Genomic DNA, 6,000 nt, shown 5'->3' on the forward strand with positions numbered 1-6,000 from the left:
TTTAGGGTGTTGGTGGTAGCATTACAATTCCAAACCATGGAAGCCCACCTCTCCAAGAAATGATTAACTGAGGAAACTTTTGTGTTCCATTAGATGTAGCCTAATCATCCATTGCCTCCACCACCACCGCTCCATGACCGCAGTGTGCACCAACTACTGTAGGAACTCACCAAGGCTCCTTTGATAACATCTTCCAAACTCACAACTCCACCACCTCGAAGGACAAGAACATCATCACTGCAAGCTTCCCTCACGCACCCTGACTTAGACAGATATTCTTTCGCATCATGATTGCTGGACCAAAATGCTAGGATTTCCCACCCAATAGCATCGTGGGTGTCCCTTCACTACTTGGACCACAAGAGCAACTAGGGTTGGTCAGTGATTGTTGGTGTCAGCCACAATGCCACCCCATTACTCAAATTCATCAGAAATAAATGATCAGGAAACTTTCCCCTTTACTAGCACAGTAGACAGAAATTTTAAAGCAAAAAAATGCAATGAGTATGAGAAAATTAACAACCTCTGTGCATTATTATATATTTAGAAAAGAATTATCTTGTGACTTGGATTGTACTTTGCATGCACCAAGAAGTAATTGAACCACAAAGAGGGATTAGCATTCTGAGTTCCCACCTCGGGGACCTGGGTTTGAATCCAAACTGGCATGAGGTTATCTACTGACTTTAAGGGTCTCACGTGAAATGGATTTGAACCGTCTCAACAGAGCTCCCACTGGTCACCAAAGCACAACACGAGCCATTCCCTAAATCAATAGGAATTGGTACTGTTTGGTTATCATTCTCGCAAGTTGAGGACTGCTGATGTTAGATTTCGGAGATTGTTACACTGGTGTCACAGCAGCTGAGGCAATCTGCTGAGCAAAGATTAGGTTTTATTTTAATCTGTATCTAACCCTGTGCTGTATCTGCCGCTGGGAGTGTTTAATGGGACACTGTAGAGGAACCTTTACTATGTATCAAACCTGTGCTGTACCATGCTGGAAGGAAAAATTCCAAGGGGAGGACCCACCATCCATGGTTAACAAAAATAAGTTAAAGATGGTATCAAACTTAAGAAAAAGCGTATAATCGTGCAACGGTGAGTGGCAAATCAGAAGCTTGGACAGAATATAAAAAACAGCAAAAAATGACTAAAAGATCAATAAGAAGGGAAAAATTAAGAGAATGAGAGAAAGCTAGCTAGAAATATAAAGACAGATAGCAAGAGTTTCTATGGATATTTAAAAAAGAAAAGAGTTAACAAAGTGAGTGTTGGTCCTATAGAAAGTGAGTCTGGGGAATTCGTATTAGAAAATACGGAGATGGCAAATGAATTGAACAGGTATTTCATGTTGGCCTTCACTATAGAGGAGACAAGTAACACCCCAGGAATAGCTGTAAATCAGGAATTGGAAGGGAGGGAGGGAGGGAGGAACTCAAGAAAATTACAATCACCAGGGAAGCGGCACTGAGCAAATTATTGGAACTGCAGGTTGACAAGTCGCCCGGTCCTGATGGATTTCTCCCTAAGATCTTAAATAAGTAGCTAGTGAGGTAGTTGATGCGTTGGTTTTAATTTTCCAAAATTTCTAGATTCGGACAAGTTCCGTTAGATTGGAAAATAGCAAATGTAACCCTTTTATTCAAAAAGAGAGGGAAACAGGAAACGGAAAACTATAGGCCAGTTAGCTTAACACCTGTCATAGGGAAAATGTTATTAAAAACGTTATTACAGCAGGCACTTAGATAAATTCAAGGTAATCAGGCAGAGTCAACATGGTTTGTTAAAGGGAAATCATGTTTAGCCAATTTATTGGAGTTCTTTGAACAAGTTACATGTGCTGTGAATAAAAGGGAACCAGTGGATGTACTGTACTTAGATTTTCAGAAGGCATTTGATAAGGCGCTACATCAAAGGTTATTGTGGAAAATAAAAGCTCATGGTCTGGGGGGTAACATATTGGCATGTAGATTGGCTAGCTAACATTGAAGACTGGCTAGCTAACAGGAAACAGAGAGTAGGCATAAACAGGTCATTTTCTGGTTGTCAAGATGTAACGAGTGGTGTGCCACAGGGATCAGTGCTGAGACCTCAACTCTTTACAATTTATATAAATAATTTGGATGAAAGGACTGAAGGTATGGTTGTTAAATTTGCTGATGACGCAGATACTTAGGGAAGTAAATTGTGACGAGGACATAAGGAGGCTACAAAAGGACAGATAGGTTAGGTGAGTGGGCAAAGATTTGACAAATGGAGTATAATGTGGGAAAATGTGAAATTGTCCATTTTGGCAGGAAAAATAAAAAAGCATCTTATCTACATGGTGAGAGATTGCAGAGCTCTGAGATGCAGAGGGATCTGGGTGTCCTAGCGCATGAATCGCAAAAGGTTAGTATTCAGATACAGTAAGTAATTAGGAAAACAAATAGAATGTTATCATTTCTTGCAAGGGGAATTGAATGCAAGAGTAGGGAGGTTATGCTTCAGTTATACAGGGTATTGGTGAGACCACATCTGGAATACTGTGTACAGTATTGGTCTCCTTATTTAAGGAAGGATGTAAATGCATTGGAAGCAGTTCAGAGAAGGTTTACTAGACTAATATCAGGAATGGGTGGGTTGTCTTATGAGGAAAGGTTGGACAGACTAGGCTTGTATCCACTGGAATTTAGAAGAATAAGAGGCGACTTGATTGAAACGCTAAAGATCCTGAGGGGACTTGTCAGGGTGGATGTGGAGAGGATGTTTCCTCTTGTGGAAGAATCTAGAACTAGGGGTCACTGTTTAAAAATAAGGGGCCACCCATTTAAAACAGGGATGAGGTGAATTTTTTTTCTCTCAGACGATCGTGAGTTTTTGGAACTCTCTTCCTCAAAAGGAGGTGGAGGCAGAATCTTTGAATATTTTTAAGGTAGAGGTAGATAGATTCTAGATAGATAGATTCCTGATAAGCAAGGGGTTGAAAGGATATTGAGGGTAGGCAGGAATGTGGAGTTCAGATTAAAATCAGATCAGCCATGAGTTTATTGAATGGTGGAATAGGCTCAAAGGGCCGAATGGCCTACTCCTGCTCCTAATTCATATGTATCCCTTGGAGTATTGATGGGGACAGTGTAGAGGAAGCTTTACTCTGTATCTAACCTGTGCTGTCCCTGCCCTAGGAGTGTTTGATGACACAATGGGAATGGTTTCAATCTTTAACCATGGTGTCACTGTCCTGGGGATGTCTGATGGGCAGTGTAGAGAGCATTAATCTTTATCTGACTCAGGGAGTGTTTAATATTCTTACTGATTGTTTGAGATGAGAAGTGTTTCTTTGTTTTATTCATTTGTGGAATATAGGCTCCGCTGGCTGGGTCAGCATTTATTGCCCATCCATAGTTGCCCATGAGAAGATAGTGATGAGCTGCCTTCTTGAACCACTGCAGTCCATGTGGTGTAGGTACACCCACAGTGCTGTTAGGAAGGGAGTTCCAGGATTTTGACCCAGCGACAGTGAAGGAACAGCGATATATTTCCAAGTCAGGATGGTGAGTGAATTGGAGGGGAACTTCCAGGCGCTGGTGTTCCCATGCATCTGCTGCCCTTGTTCTTCTCAGTGGTAGAGGTCGCGAGTTTGGAAGGTGCTGTCGAAGGAGGTTTGGTGAGTTGCTACAGTTTGTTTTGTAGATGGTACACGCTGCTGCTACTGTGCATTGATGGTGGAGGGAATGAATGTTTAAGGTAGTGGATGGGGTGCTGATCAAGAGGGTGTGGATCTTCTTGAGTGTTGTTGGAGCTGCACTCATCCAGGCAAGTGGAGAGTATCCCATCACACTCCTTACTTGTGCCTTGTAGATGGTGGACAGGCTTTGGGGAGTCAGGAGGTGAGTTACTCGCCATGGAATTCCCAGCCTCTGACCTGCTCTTGTAGACACAGTATTTATATGACTAGTCCAGTTCAGCTTTTGGTCAATGATAACCCCGAGGATGTTGATAGTGGGGGATTCAGCGATGGTAATGCCGATGGATGTAAGGGAGGTGATTAAACTCTCTTATGTTGAAGATGGTTATTGCCTGGCGCTTGTATGGCACAAATGTTAATTACCACTTATTCAAATCTTGCCGAGTGCAGGCATGGACTGCTTTACTATCTGAGGAGTCACAAATGGTACTGAATACTATATAATAATCAGCGAAGGTGGCCACTTCTGGCCTTATGTTGGACGGAAGGTCACTGATTGAGCAGCTGAAGATGATTAGGCCTAGGACACTACCCAGAAGAACTCCTACAGCAAAATCCTGGGGCTGAGATGGTTGGGTCTCCAACAATCCTAAACATCTTCTTTTGTGCTGGATGTGACTCCAACCAGTGGAGAGCTTTCCAACTGATTCCCACTGACTTCAATTTTACCATGACCTCTTGGTGCTACACTTGGTCAAATGCTGCTTCGATATCCATGGTAGTCCTCTCACCACACCTCTGGAATTCGCAATTGGACTCTGCAGTGGTCACTCTTATCAATATTGTCATGGACAGATACATTTGCCGCAGGTAGATTGGTGAGGATGAGGTCCTCAGCATTAATATTCCCATGAGCAAAATATTCAACTTGCCCACTTTCCAGCAGAAAAACATTATACCAGCACAGAGTGGAAGGTGAGTTTTATGGTGCTCATAATAACCGCTAAGGAAAAAAATATCATAAGCTGTCTTTTGAAAATAAATGTCCAAGCCTCAACATTCGACCATCAAGTTGGCAAAGGGGGCTCAGGAAGCACTGAAACAATGGATCAAGGGCCCGAAAACAATGGAAGGAGCTCCAATTCCCAGTGTTTATGTGGCATTCATTAATCCCTCTTAATCAGCCCTCCCGATAGCTTAATGGGTAAGTGCATTGAAGTGCTGAAAACTGTCATTTCCAGACTTGGATTGGGGATGGCAGTGATCAGAAGGGCTGTTGTTCTTCTGTGAATGTGAAGGTTGATTGAGGTTCAAGCTAGGTTGTGGTCATTTCCATGGTCAAATATCTTGCAGTCACTCACTGTCTAATAAAAAATTTTCATTTACTGCAGAGGAGGCCATTCAGCCCATCACACTTGCATCAATTCTTTGACTGGCCTACCCATTTTTTCCTTTTGCCTGCCCTCTCTTCACACCTTTTCTTGATGAAATATTTTTCCGCTTTCCCTAATAAAAGCTATTATGGATTCTGCCTCGACCACATATAGGGCATTCCGTGTCCTAACAACCCTCTGTGTAAAAGAAAGCCTTCTGACCTCTCCCTTTGACCTATTGGAAGATGCTCTTTAATTTTACATTTTACTGAGACAGCGATCATTGATCAAAGTAAAACCAAGCACATATTGTGCACAACTGACAGGAGGCAGTTCTTATGGAACCGGCAAAGATAAAGGGACTTGTATTCGTAATTATATCAATCCCTTTGTCTCAGGGACCTGATCTTCAGTCTCGTCCAGATCGGGTGTGTGTCTCCTGCCTTTGATGGTTAATAGGGATCCAACGTGGAATGAGTTTGGAAAGGTTTAGCCTCGATCCCTGTGGAGATCACCTCATGGCACAAAACTGCCTATAATTTGGCAGTAATTGGCTAATCTCACAAAGAGGCCACAAGGACACCTAGTGTGAAAAGTGGAAACATTACCCTGGTGTGGCTGCCCTCCCATTGCAGTCCTTTACGTCGCTTGAGGTTTTGTGGAACAGGAGACTTGAACCTTTGCCTTTCTTTTTAGAAGCCAGAAATCTCCCTCTTCAGGTTTCGCTGTTGAGAGAAAAGCCTTCACCAACAAATTAGTTCGGAATGTTTTTTTTTCGCAAAGTGGCTAAACCACTGGGAGAAATTAAGTGCCGTTTTAATGAGGCTGTTCTCCTGATGTCCCTCCTGCTTGGCACTTTTAGATTTTAGTCAGGCAGCTGCTTGCTTGCTTTCCTTGAAGTCTATTGTGGTAAGGTGAGTTGATCCTGGGAACAGGGTGGTTTTGATAGAAGGACAT

The sequence above is a fragment of the Cetorhinus maximus genome, chromosome 32 (genome assembly GCF_964194155.1).
Source record: "Cetorhinus maximus chromosome 32, sCetMax3.hap1.1, whole genome shotgun sequence".
Classification (NCBI taxonomy): domain Eukaryota; kingdom Metazoa; phylum Chordata; class Chondrichthyes; order Lamniformes; family Cetorhinidae; genus Cetorhinus; species Cetorhinus maximus.